Genomic DNA, 15,069 nt, shown 5'->3' on the forward strand with positions numbered 1-15,069 from the left:
GTGAATGGTTAATTTCAATGACGCTAGACTAGACTAACGATGCCAGCTTCACCCCCCACCCCCAGCAAAAGTAAAGGTAGATCCTTAGGAAAGAATCTGCCTTGACTTTAGACATTGATTTCCTCCAATAGAGCTTCTTAGGCAAATAACTAGCTCATAGGATGGTACAATATAAGTTACCGGAAACATTTTTGATTTCATGAGTGAGAGATAACAGAAACAGCAAACAACAGAGAAGGTCTTGAGAGGGTCTTTGATGTTGGAATTAGATGTAGAGTTAAAATGTTTTATGTTAAAAAGTTGAAAAACTTCAATGACCAAAGAGAGCTGAAAAAGAATGAAGCTGAACATGTAAAAATAAATGTAACGAATCTCCAAAAATTACGGCTGGTTTCATGGCCTGTTTTAAACATGGCTAAGGAGAGAATTGGTGAAGCGGATTATAGCTCTTCTATAAAGTCTCGCGAGAAAGAAGAAAGCAGAGCCTTGAAAGCAAAGCTGTGACGTGAGGAGAGTGCAGTAAGACGTCTAACATGGAAGCAGAGGCCATGGTAGTCCGGTGAAGAAGGCATGCTTGGCATGGGTGAGACTTCAGGCTCAATGCCCAGTCCCCATCAGGCTCCCCCAAAGAAAGGAAGTGTAACATGGGTTAAACAAGACGTTTAGGAGAGAGAAGCAGAGAAGAGAGTCAGGGACACAACTGAGGAGACAATGGCTGGCATTTCAGAATGTTCAAGATGCAGATCTACAAATGCCAAGTCCCCAAATAGACCTAAATACAGAGCAACAAAGACCTCAGAAAGAATGAGAGAGAAGTGCTAGGACTTCAGAGGGGCAAGTTATGTCAACAAGTCTCAGCAGGGGCTAAGGGACTTGCCTAACCACACACTTCCTGGTGTTTGCTCCCCAGTACAGAAGACAAATTTCCCAGTGGCCACAATGGAAGTTCAGTGACAACAAAATACTTTCAGTTGAGCTAAGAGAAAAAATAACGCATTTAAAACCCCATCTGGGCCTTTAAAAAGTGTGATATTGTGATTCATAATAAGAAACAGATATTTTGGTCTTTGTAGCTAGTTCCTGGAACAATACTCCTACAATCTTTGTAACTCTTTGAAAGATGAGGGTGCCAGGAATATCCTTTATTCTTGTACTTGGTCCTGGGAAGTGGGCTGGGCACACCAGAAACCACAGGTGAACGGTGGCAGATCATGGTGCATCGTGGGTTAGACTGTCCGCATCTGGGTCACTCTCCTAAATTCTTCACTTGACCTGTAGATGTTGCATTTAACAGTACTCAGCACCTTTTGGCAACATTCAACATCTTTAATGAAAAGTTTTCAGCAGTCCAGCTTTCTGTTTATATACATTCCCTTTCCCTGCCCTCCATCTTCTAAGAGAGGACGGTTCACATTAGAGTTTAAACTCTGAAGCCCTGGGAATCCGTGGCAATCTGGGACTGTCTATAACAGCTCTTACCTCCACTTACCATCTTCCTCCAAATTACAGTGTGAAATGATCAATGTCTTCAAAGCACAGATGTATAGAAGCCTACAATGCTGCACTTGAGAAGCATGGGATGTATTAGGGTACAGAGGAGCCTATATATAAATTTCTAAAATTAACTCCATCATCTGGATGTGGAGCCATTCATCTGTAATCCCAGCCCTTAGGAAGCAGAGGCAGGAAGATCAGGAGTTCAAAGTCATCCTAGACTACATGGTGAGTGTGAGTCTACCCTAGGCTACATGAGAACCTGCATCAAAACAAACTAAATTTATGACTCATGTAAATTAGTAATTTCTTGGAGAGATTTGGAAGTACTTTTCTTAGTTACTTTCCTATTGCTGTGAAGAGACACCATGACCAACACAACTTTTAAAAGAAAGCATTTAATTTGGGAGCCTATGGTTCTACAGAGTTAAGACATCATGACCATCATGGTAAGGAGCACTGTAATAGTTTAGCAGCAGGTTGGAGCCAAGAGGCACCACCAAGTCACACCTCACAACAGAGCTCACATGGGAGGTTTATTGGGGGGAGGTGCAGAGGTGGCCTCTAAGCTAGAGCAGAAGGAAAGAAAGAGGGGCGAGAAGACTTGCCTTTTATAAGAGGACATAGCGCATGTTCCTAGGGAGAGTGCTCTATTTAGCGGCTGCAGCAGCTACAGTCACATATTGACTGCTGCTAATGTGTCCTACTAGGTCCCCAAGAGCAGGCCAGTATAGATGCATGAATGCTAACAAACATGGCAATAGCCAGACAGGCATGGTGCTGGAGCAGTAGCTGAGAGTTCACATCTAATCTACAAGCAGGAAGCAAAAAAAAAAAAAAAAAAAAAAAAAAAAAAAAGCGGGGGGGGGGGCACTAACTGGGAAAGAGACAAAGGTGTGGGCTTTTGAAACCTCAAAGCCCATCCCCAGTAACACACTTACTCCAACAAAGCCACACCTCCTAATCTTCTCAAACAGTTCCACCAACAGGGAACCAAGTATTCAAATACATGAGTCCAGGGGAGGCCATTCCCATTCAAACTCCCACAGTACTAAAAAATATAATATCTACTAACATAAGTTGATTTTTTAAAATCATTGAGAAGTTTGAAATAAATACATTCAAAAGTCTTTTAGCTTATTCTTAACTGTTGTGGGTAGGATGTGGTTTACTTCCTACAGAGGAACATTTAACTCAAAACATATGGAGGTGGTGGGAACCATTAAGAGGCAGAACCCAGCCAATGATGATTAAGTGACAGGGGACATTATTCTCAGAGGGACTCATGCTGGTGTCACAAAGCAAGCAGGCTGTTAGGAGGGAGTGAGACTGGCCCCTGAATCTCTCTGACCTCTTGTCTTTGCATGTGATCTCTCTTTCATGCCTTTAATCCCAGGACTTGGGAGGCAGAGGCAGGCATATCTCTGTGAGTTTGAGGCTAGCCTGGTCTACAAAGTGAGTTTCAGGAAAGGCGCAAAGCTACACAGAGAAACCCTGTCTTGAAAAACCAAAAACCAAAACCAAAACCAAAACACAAAAAAACCAAAAGCACAAAAACAAAAAAATCCAAAAAAACAAAACAAAACAAAACAACAAACAAACAGACAAAACAGAAATAGGCTCCAACCACGACACTTCATTTGTGACCCTGTCAAGGGACCCTCACCAGAGGCGGAACAGATGGGGTTGCCTGATCTTGAACATTAGATAGCAGCCATATTATTTTTCTAAGACTGAATTTAGCCTCCATATTATGAGCTAAATAATCTCTTCCTTTTTCTTTATTTTAATATCTCCAGCTTCAGGTCTTATGTTACGGTAATGCAAAGCAGACTAATTCACTACCTCATCCATCATCAGCTCAAAGAAATACCCTCCATTATTTGCAATTGCAGATTAAAATTTTTTTTGTTAATTTTTATTTGTGTGTGTGTATCTGTGTCTGTGGAGTACATACCATGTGTGGGTAGATGCCTGTGGAGTCCAGAAGAGGGCATCATATCCCTGGAAGCTGGAGCTGCAGGTGATTGTGAGCCTCACAGTGTGAGTGTTAGGAACCCAATCCAGGTTTTCTGAAAGAGCAGTCTATCTTAACTGTTAAGCCATCTCTCCAGGGTCTATTAAAAGTGTTTGGGATGCCGCATTCTGGCGTTTCTGAAGGTTCTCAGGTCACATCACTCAGGAGACTGTTAAGATGTATTTGGTGTGATCTTGAGAGTGCTTCTGTCAGTGGAGGGTAGTGAGAGGGAAGTGCTCTCCTGTCTCTTCCCTTGCAGACTCCCTAGCCTGCAGCATCAGCCAGTCTTCATGGGTCAAGCTAAAACTCCTGCCATTCTGGGTAACTGAAGTTTTTAAATCATCTGCTTGCCCTTGGGTGAAAGGCAAGTTATAAATAACTTCATTACATAGGCAAATTGTATAATTGGCACATATTTAAATGACTAGTGGGTGGTTTCAGAATGAAAAGCCCTATTATGCAACCCTGTGCCTGAGGGACAGTGAGGTCTTGAGGTCTTCAGTAGAAGGGAGGCACCTGGGCCATGAACCTGTTTAGAACCCGAAGGAGCTCTGGCCTTCACTGCCTTGCATCAATTTCAAGGCTCAGGAGTTGTAATGAGCTCTAAAACATTGAAACAAAATAACCTTAGTCGACAATTTTATTACTAATTAAATCTACAAGAGTACAGGAGTTCTATTATAAAAAAGCTGGCAAGGATGCTGGAGGCAGGGAGCACGGCATAGCACAGGCCTAGAATCCACCAGTGAGGGACTGAGGGCGTGGAACAATAGTGAAGCACGTGCCTAGTACTTATAAGACTGTGTTCCACCCACAGCACTGCCCAAAAGAGTTGCGGGAGGTGTGCTGGAGAGATGGTTCAGTGTTTGAGACGACTTGCTGCTCTTTCTTGCAGAAGTTCAAGTCCCAGCACTCATACTAGGTGACTTGCAACCACCTGTAACTCTAGCTCCACTAAAACTGACGCCATCTTCTGGCCTCCTCAGACACTTACACACATGTGCGCATGCGCACACAACCCCACCCCCCCCCCCCAGAGACAGAGACAGACATACACACATGATAATAGCCGTGTTATTACAGACTCACAATGAATTGTTCAAAAATGATTTAGAGTGGCCAGACATTATGGTACACGCCTTTAATCCCAGCACTTGGGAGGCAGAGGCAGATGGATCTTAGTGAGTTCAGGGCTACATAATGGTACCCTGTCCTCCCCCGCCCCACAAAAAAAATCACAGGTGCTTCCTTACAGGTGAAAAGAGTCGGTGGGGTTGCCACTGAACACCAGCAGGAAGTGGCTCCATGGTCATGCAGGCAGGTGGGGCTGGGGCTGGCAGGAACCTCAGGTCCTGAGTGCTGATAATCTGTTAATAGGACATGCAGAGCAAGCAGGGTGAGCCTGAGGGGCAGCAGGAGGCAAGTCTGGCTGCATTCTGGCAGATGCCACTTAGAGTAGAACCTAGGGTACACGTTCTCTATAAGATGGGAAGCAGCCAGCCTGGGTTGTCATATGTCTGGGAGTCACTTGAATACAGAAACTGAATCGAAAACAGGAAATAAAAAAAAATAACATTTAGTGGCCATATATTACAGACCTCCTGACATCACAGGGACAAGAGAGCTCCAGAGCAGATATGTGGAGGTACATGATGCCCAGTGATACCGCTAGATCCCTGGAGCTTTGAGTCAGGTCTCTATAGCCCCACCCCAGCCTGCAGCAAAACTTGACCTGACATGAAGCTGCTATGGCTTCTTGCTGGTCAAGTGCCTCTTTTGATACCTTTTAAGTAAATTGACTGGAGAGGAATTAGGAAATGTACCTCGGAGGAGAAATTGAAAGCCACCTATGGCTGGCTACCCAGCTGTGAAACTATAGATGTTTCCCCATAGCTCCACCTCCCTGTGTATCTACGTCTCTGCCTTTGTGTGTGCTGCCATCCACCTGCCTGCAAAACTGGGCATGTGTGTATACTGACATGATGTAGGGCTGTCTCCTTTGTAAGGGAAAATGAAATTATATTGTACTTCCTTTTCTTTGTGTTTGTGTGTGTATGTGTGTGTGTGTTCACAGGTGTGAATGTGGAGGTCAGAGGTTGATGTTAGGAATCTTTCTCAATCACTCTCCCACCTTGTTCTTTTTGAGGGAGGATCTCTCAGTCAGACCCAGAGCTCACTGATACAGTTAGTCTCCCCAGCCAGCTTTCTCCAAGGATTCCCTGTCTTCCCCTTCTGAGGCTGGAATTACAGGCAGGTTGCCATGGGTACCTAGCATCCACATGGGCTCTGGGGATCCAAACTCTGGCCCTTTCCTTTTAAGTCAAGAGTTTTAACCTCTGGACCACATCCTCTGCCCCTAGATTGTACTTTGTAAATGGCCTTTTCTTTCTTTAGTTGATCACAAGCATCTCTTTAACAATTACACTATACATTTTTCTCATTTTAATGTGAGATTATATGATTTATAAGACTATAACTTATTTATGTAGCCAAACCTAATTTTGTATCATTTAATTTTTTCAGACACCTCATTGTCAAAAACACCCCCAGATGAATATGCTAATAGCTAAGTCTACGCAAATGAGTGTAATTATTTCCTTAGTATTAGTTTCCAAATGACACTCTAAAAGACTTGAACCAATACATGATCTCCTCCAACATGTCAGCACTGATATGTCAAAGCACTCATTTCCCACAATTTTTGCATCAAATGACAATGCTAAATATTGTTGCCACACAAGCAGATATTAGATGGTATCTGATTATTTCAATATCACTGGTTACTAGTGAGGTTGAGCACTTTCTCATGAGTTACTTATCAAGTTGTATTTCTTAAAGATTTATTTTTTTATTTATGTGCATATGTATGTGCCTGTGTGAGTTTAGGTGCACTGTGTTTATGGTAATGCAAAAGGCCAGAAGGTGTTGGATGCCCTGAAACTGGAGTTTATAGGTGGTTATGAACCACCTGGAGCGGGTGCCAGGACACAAACTTGTGCTCTGCAAGAGCGGCAACTGACCTTAATCACTGAGCCATCTCTCTAGTCCCAGAAAGCTGTATTTTTAATAAACTCATTTATTGAAGAGACACAGGTAGAGAAAAAAATAGCATAGCTCAGAAGAGAATCAGAAGGTGAAGATGTGCAGGAGATCACACATACCTGTTGATACAGGGAACAGCAGAAAATGGCCAGCTTTCTGGAAGTCACCACTGTGTTCCCTTCAGGCTGATGTAGCCATGTCTTTCCCAAAAAGCAGGGTAGAATTTCTGCAAGAAGGGACCTTCATTTACCAAGTCTGACTTCCTGTTTCTCAACTTTAGAATGGTGTGAAAGTGATGCCATGTTCTGATAGAAAGTATCCTTTGAATCTTGAATTTGATTCTTTTTCTGGATTAGCAGTATTGAGTGTGACTCTATCTTGCTCTGCTGGGCAGTGTAGTGACTCCTCATCTGTTACACAATCACCAAGGGAAACAGTGATGTGGTTCTGTGTTGTGTTTGGTAGATTGGCTAGTCAGTGAGCCCATGGGATATTCCTGCCCCCACTGTCCTGGAATTATAGACTCAGGCTGTCATATCCAGCTTTTAAAGTATATGATGAGAATCTCAACCCAGGTTCCTCTGCTCACAGAACGGTTGTATTTCCCATTGAGCCATCTCCAAGGCTACCCCATTTAAGTCCTAAGTCTTTTGCTCATTTTTTGAAGTTGAGTTGCTTGAGTTTTCTTTCTGTATACTAGAATTTGGTGTGTGTGTATGTGTATATCCTGTACCTAAGATATTTATCAAATATGAATATCACAAAATTTTCTCTACTTTGTGTCTTACATTTTCTGTTCTTTTTATTATCTTCTCCCATCAAAAGAAGCTCATTTTAATGTAATGGGGCTGTCAATCTTTCTCTTTATGATTGACACTAACTATACCCTCCCTTAACTAGTGTCTTTGAATTTCTTCTCTTGTATTATCATGTGGAAGCCTTGTTTTGCTTCTCAAATCTACAGTCTACATGAGCTTGACTTTTGCCCACAGCTTAGTTTGTTCATTTATTTATTTCACCATGCTGATATAGAATAGGTGTCTTAGTTAGAGTTCCTATTGCTGTGAAGAGACACCATGGCCACAGCAACTCTTATATAATATAGTATTATATAATAAAGGAAAACAGTTAATTGGGGCTGCCTTATAGGTTCGGAGGTTTATTCTACTGTCATCATGGCCCAAAGCATGACGGTACACAGGCAGACATGGTGCTGGAGAAGGAGCCGAGACTTCTACATCTGGATCAGCAGGCAGCAGGAAGAGGGAGTGACGCTGGACCTGGCTTGAGCATTTGGAACCTCAAAGCCCACCCCAGTGACATACTTTCTCCAACAAGGCCACACCCACTCCAACAAGGCCACACCCACTCCAACAAGGCCACACCCACTCCAACAAGGCCACACCCACTCCAACAAGGCCACACCCACTCCAACAAGGCCACACCCACTCCAACAAGGCCACACCCACTCCAACAAGGCCACACATACTCCAACAAGGCCACACCTACTCCAACAAGGCCACACCCACTCCAACAAGGCCACACCCACTCCAACAAGGCCACACCCCCTAATAGTGTCACTCCCTATGGGCCTGTGCAGTTCATTTTCATTCAAATCACCTCAGTAGGCCAGCACCAATTATTGGGAAAGCCACGCCTTCCTCCATGTAAAAGTGTTTGTTTGGGCCGGAGAGATGGCTCAGTAGTTAGGAGCACTGGCTGCTCTTCCAGAGGGTGTTTGATTCCCAGCACCCTCAGGGCAGCTCACAGCCATCTGTAACTCTAGTGCCCGGGGTAGTTCAATGCCCTCTTCTGGCCTTTAAGAGCACTGCAACATGTAGTACACAGATACCCATGCAGGCAAAACACCCACATACATAACATAAAAAGAAACACATATTTTGAATCTTGTATTTGTGTGAATGCAAGCATGAATGTGTGCTTGAGGAAGTGTGTGAGAGAGCACACGCCATGGAGTACATGTAGAGGTCAGAGGACACACTGCATGAGTCAGTTCTCTCTTTCTACTGTGTGGGTTCCAGAAATCAAACTCAGGTTAGGAGTCTTGGCAGCAAACACCCTTTACCCACTGAATCATCCTGCCTGTCACCTTCTTCCAATTTTTGCCTCCTTGTTTTTGTTTTGATGGTGTTGTTTGTTTGTTTGTTTTTTAAAGATAGTCTTACTCTGTGGCTCAAACTAGCCTCGAACTCATGGTCATCCTCCTGCTTCAGTCTCCCAGGTGCCGAGATTACATACGCATATGCATGTGTGTGTATATATATACACACACACACACACATATGGGACATACATATATGGGACAGGGCTGGGAAGATGGTTCATCGGTTAAGAGCACTGGCTGCTCTTTTAGAAAACCCAAGTTCTATTTCCAGCATCCACATGGTGTCTCACAGCCATCTGTAACTCCAGCTCTGGGTATGCAATACCCTCTCGTGGCCTCAGTGGACACCAGGCATGCACATGGAGCACAGACATACATGTGGGCAGAACACCCATACCCATAAAATAAAATAACTTAAAGTATCTTTTGTAAAAAAGACAATTCAAGGTTCTGAATATTGTTAGTTCAAAAAAAGGATCGACATTTGTTACTTACTTATATGTTTATTTTGGGCACTGAGGATTGAACCCCCAGCCTCACTTGTACTAAGTGTGCTCTGCCACTGAGCTACCCCCAGCCTAGGGTGAAGTCTCGCTTTCCAAAGTGGCTGGAGCAGATGGCGCTGTTGTGGAGGCAGAGTTGATTGGAAGCCAGGCATTTTCAGCTTTGTGTGGGAAAGCTTATATTATCAGTTTGTCTGCCCTTCTGTCTGTCAAACACTCTTTGGGTCCCCAACCCAGGCCTGGGGGCCCATTCACTGGGTCTTCTCTCCTTGGAGGGTCTTAGCATTTTCCCCCACTCTGAAGATGTAATACTTTCCACGTCTCGGCCTCTTGCTGCTTTTCCTTTTGGCTTCTCGGCCTTGTAGGTGCAGTGCTGGCCTCAGCAGATGGCTTCTGAGAAAGCCTGTGCCGAATGACGTCTCACGCAGTGTGGCTCTCCTCAAAGCAGAGCCAGGGGACATCAAGTGGTGCTATCATTTCATTTCTGTTGTTGGGTTAAAACACCCTGAGCAAAAGCAGCTTGGGAGAGTCTGCCATCCACCACTGAGGGGAAGTCAGGGAGGAACCCTAGCAGCTAGTCACAGCATGGCCAAAGTCAAGAGCAGAAACAACAATTCCACCCTCGCTTGCTTACTTGCTGCTTATGCACAGCCAGCTTTCTTCATTCTTATACAGGTTAGAGCCCAGCTAAGAAATGTGCCTTCCACATTCATGGTCTTCTTGTCTCAATTAACAATCAAGACAGTCCCCCACAGACGTGCCTGTAGGCCAACACAATCTAGATAATTCCTCCATTGAGACTCTTTTCCTAGGTAATTCTAGGATGTGTCAAGCTGATAGTTAAAACTGATAGCAATCTGAGGTCTTGTGCTTGCATGGTTGTAGACCTATTAAGTCTACAAGGGAGTGAAATTTTGAATTCCTGACAGTTTTGATGGAGCTGATGAAATGGCCTATAGCTCTTTGAGAAGCAAGCATCCAAGTCACTGTAGTTTTTGTTATTTGTGCCATACAATCCACCTTTAAAAAACAAACAACAAACAAACAAACATAACACAATGATTTGACTGGTACAGGCAAGGAACAACATACCCTCCACCTAGCCTGCCACTTTGTAAGGCTGCAGAGAAGTGGGCCCATGAGAATCCTGAGCTGACAATTCCTCTTACCTCCCCTTCTTACGACAAGAGGAGGATGTGGGGAGGGGGGAGCTTCTGACCCCTGTAGAATCCTTACAAAGACTCTCCACAAAGGAGAAAGTGGGAGGGTTGTGCAGAGACCCACAGTTGTGTCAGAAGTGAGAACCGGCTGATTCTAAGAGCCAGGAACTTACAAGGTTCTCTCTTACTTGGATGGGGTTGCTGGATGGGTAGGTCTGGAAAACTCATAAAGGATCTGACAATTCCCCGTGACCTGTGTACAGGCTGAATAATAAAATATGTATTAGATCCTGCTTACAATTAAGTGCAGTGGTCACTGGTTTGATCAATACCCAAATGGTATTGACTGATTGGCTGGGAAGATGTCTAAGACTTTGTATGCAACTGTTTCATGCTCAGCATACAGCCCTGGCTTGGAATTAACTTAAATGTGAAAGATGGTTGTCAGTATCCTTCGCAAAGACAAAGTCTAGAGTCGAGTGGTTTTTATGCGGTGGCTTCTCAAACTGACCTCTGTCCTCTTCTAATATATCAGGGTCTCAGTGTAGGCATTGAGAATTGGCCTATAGGAGCCAGAAAACCCAAGGACCAAGCTGAGTGGCCCTGGGTATTTTATGTCTCTGGCTGAGGGCTTGGTTGCTCTAAAGAGGGCATGTGACAGGACTGTTGATAGTCACTGGCGTCTACATAGAGCTCTCAGCACACCAAGTGTCTGGTTTTGTTTCTATTACTGTGATAGAATACCCTGACTCATGCAGCTTTAAAGGAAAAAGTCTATTGGCTTATCTTTGAGGGCCAGGCTGGCCTGGTGCTTTCCCTTGAGGCCCGGATATATGGAGAAGGAACATAGTTCCTTGTCTATCAGGAGAACATGCTTGGCAAGGCCAGGGCCTTGAAGGACCTTCAGTTTTAGATCCTGAAAACTTAACTTTTCCCCCACTTGAAGGTCTGTGCTTATCAACCCCAAGGCTAAGTGCTCGATCTGCGCTTATTTGAGATGTCCTGTGTTCCCTTTGTGCAACATTGCACAATTAACTTCCTGCTGATGCTGTCCCATTGTATGGTAGTTTCTGGCTAATCCTGTCCCTTTCCCCCCACTCCTCCCTGCAAACTGCATAAGATGCTGTACTTAATAAACTTGCTTGATATAAGCCATCAGCTTGTGTGAGACCTCCTGGTCCTAACTTCCTTACCTTCTTCATTTTCTCATCCCCAGTTGATCCCCCTGCCTCAGGACCCTGTCACGGTCTAGGTCAGTTTATAATTCCTGTACCATCCATCACAGCAGGGAAGTCAAGACAGGAACTTGAAGCTGCTGGTCACACCCAAGGTCACCAGCAGACAATGGAAACTCTTCCAAAGACACTACCTACTTGGTCTTCTGACATGAGCAGGCTCCTCCCGCTACCATAGTCTGAAGCACTTTTCTCTTTATGGCCTTAAAGATCAGAAAACACACGCAGGTGTACCTGAGTTTGGGTCTAACTCTGGGTGGCTGCTCTCCCTTGAGATTCAGGATCAAAAGCAGAGCACACATGCTCCTTCTTCCTACTTCCGTGTGGACACCTGTGACTGACCCTGGAATTCAAAATTCTTTTTCCTTGTACTTAGGAGCCCGAGAATTAAACTGATAAAGAGCAAACCATTAAGAATTTTGTATAATAACTTTTTCAGTGCAAATTTTACAGGACAGGAGATCTTTGCTAATGACAGGATGCAGGGAGTTATAAGTCACAGCAGCAGTGATAAAGGAAACCAAGAGGGCTGGTGGAGTCTGAGGGGACACCCAGCATCTGCAGGGTCCTGAAGGAGTGTGAGCTGGTGTGAGAGGAAGTGATGCACATTCCTGAAGTAGTCAGAGTATCGGGATTATGGTTGGGAGTGGCTCGAGATGGGGCCAGCTCTACAGGACTGTAGGAACTATGGGGAGAAGCTGAATTTTGTTTTAAGGGCCATGGGAAGCCATGAAAGGTTTTGGGCTGGAGGTAGATTCTCAATGTCTGTTGGCTTCCATGAAACAGAGAGACCAGAGACATGGGTAACTGTGGAATTCAGTTCAGCCTGGGTGACTTATAAAGAAAACAGGTTTATTCTTGTTTGTATCTGAGGGTCAGTCAAGGGGCTGCAGCTGGTGGCTTCTTGCTGGCAGAGGTGGCACAAGGTATGGTCTGATGGGAGACAGTCAACATCTCTATGAAAAGACAGATAGCTGAATCAGTGATGCAACCCAATGCCGCCTGGCTGTTTAAGAAAAGCATCAGGCTAAACATGCTGACAAGGACATATGTTGGATATGTTCTCTGGTGAAAGAAGCAGGGCCCACCGAAGCAATTCCAGGCTTTTAATATACTCCATGTTGTTTTGCGCATTGTCCCCCGCCCTTTGTTCATCCTGTACCCCACGAGACCCAGGTCTAGAATTTTCCTGCGAGGGATGGTTGCCTTGGCAGTTAATTGCTTCACTATTTTCTTTCTAATCAGAAGGCGAGAGAACATGAAGACAGAATATGCTCACGTGGAAGGAAACATGGCAATTTTAACAAATACAAAGTGGTTCTGATGTGGTCCGTATACCTCACACTTTACTCAGTGAATGAGTTTCAAGGTGGATATTGTGGTGCACACTGGTAAGTCCAGCAGTTCCAGCATTTGGGAAGCTGAGGATCATAAGTTCCAGGCCAGCCAGTCTAAAAAAAAAAAAAAAGCTAGTAAAAACAAAACCCCACCAAAATATATTTTAGAGAGAGAAGAGAGAAAAAGGAAAGGAGAGAGGAGACAGAAAGGCCAAAAGGAGAAAGAGAGGGAAAGAGAAGAGAGAGGAGAGAGAAGGAGAGGGGAAGAAAAGAGGAGACAAGGCGGGGGGGAGTGAGAGAAGGCAGGGAAGAGAGGAGGAGAGGAGAAATAGAGGACACTGTGGTTGACTCCCTGACAGTGTGTCAGGTGCAGGGCTAGGTCCCAGGACTCAGTGTGAGCACTTGCAGTGTGCCACCCGTGAGTTCACAGAATGTGCGCACAGCTGAGGCTCCAGTCCTCACACAGAGCTGCAGGCAGAGAAAGAGCTGGGGGACTTGAGAGACGGTCTAAAGAGTCAGCACATACTCTGGGCCCTGGGAGGTGAGTGGCCAGTTGTGGGAGGAGTAGAAACAGCTGAGCAAGTGTCCTGTGGAGGCTGGCCATGACCTTCACCCTCTGACTACAGGTCAGCAGCTTGGAGTCTCCTGCAAATGCAGTGGGTTCCCTCCCCTTTGATAGGCAGAGGCTAGAAAGCATCTTGAAGTTTGTTCTCACCTCCCTAAGACAGAGGTTCCGAGGAGGGCCTAAAGCTAGTATCAACCAGTCAGTAACCTGCAGCTGAGTCAGTAGACAGGGAGCCTGGACCAGGAGGCCAGACTTAGATGTATGAGCCGAGCCAGGGCACATGGGAATGTGAGGGAGTTCAGCTTCTAGGAGGAGACAGTACCGTGGGCATCCGCCAACAGCTAGTGGTCAGACAAGACTGCTTTTCAGGTAGGAGCAGGAACTTCTGTTTAGTAGAGAATCATAAAAGCCGATGCCCACAGACAGACACAGTGGGCAGCACCAACTGGGTCTCTTGAGAGTATGCTTGGGTGAGGTGAGGATACCTCTCGACTGATTGTAGGGGCAGCAGTGACTGTGACCACTGTGGAGACTTGGTAAAGACAGACCCTGCCTGGAAGAGGTTTATTCCTGGGTTTCCAGGAGTCAGAGGCCAATAGAGCCAGATTGGACCTTGGGGAAAGGGAATATAGATGTGCACTTTGCAGCCTGGCTGTTGGAAGCAGGAAGGAAGAGGCCAGGGGACCTTGAGACCACCCTCAACTTGGAGGCTGCCCTTCTGTGAACCATTTGTCAGCTAGCTGCTACACTCAGGTTTAAGGAAATGGGTCAATACCAACACAGAGGAAAGTGTGTGGGTGTGTATGGGGGGGGCATGCAGATCAGTCATGCTGCCAGGTGTCATTTTCCTGTGGGTTGTGTGGAGGGTACCCCATGGAGCATAGCCCAACAGGGCTTCTTTACCCACTGACCATTTAAGAGTGTCTGTGTGATTGGTCTCAGCCCTTCAGTCTCCAGTCTCCTCAAAGGTCCAACTTAGATGGCATGGCTTAAGGTACCACAAAAATACACATTGTTAATATAAACTCCCTGGTGTGGCCTGAAGCTTCAGAATATAAAGCATCTGCTTTCTGGGTGGCTATTCCAATGTCCCTAGAGCTGTTTAAGAATGTATAGGGTCTATGCAACCCAGGCCTGCAGCTCTGAAGCCATATTGGTGTGGATGCCACTATTGGCCAGGGTCCAGATATCTAAGAGGAAAGACAGGAAAAATAGGGATTTTCATTACCATCCTGTAGTTATTGTTTTCCTGCCTGGCCCACAGTCAGGACAAATCTCTCTCACCCGCCAGGCCCATAGTCGCGCAGAACCAACCAAGTAAACACACAGAAACTTACATTGTTTACAAACTGTATGGCCATGACAGGCTTCTTGTTATCTAGTTCTTCTATCTTAAATTAACCCATTTCTATTAATCTATACTTTGCCACGTGGCTTGTGGCTTACCTGTGTCTTTACATGTTGCTTGTCATGGCAGCCGCTGGAGGTGACTTCTTCCCCAGCCTTCCACCTCCCAGAATTCTCTTCTCTCTCTTGTCCCACCTATACTTCCTGCCTGGCCACTGGCCAAACAGCATTTTATTTATACAGA

This window comes from Onychomys torridus, chromosome 5 (genome assembly GCF_903995425.1).
Source record: "Onychomys torridus chromosome 5, mOncTor1.1, whole genome shotgun sequence".
In the NCBI taxonomy this organism is placed as follows: Eukaryota; Metazoa; Chordata; class Mammalia; order Rodentia; family Cricetidae; genus Onychomys; species Onychomys torridus.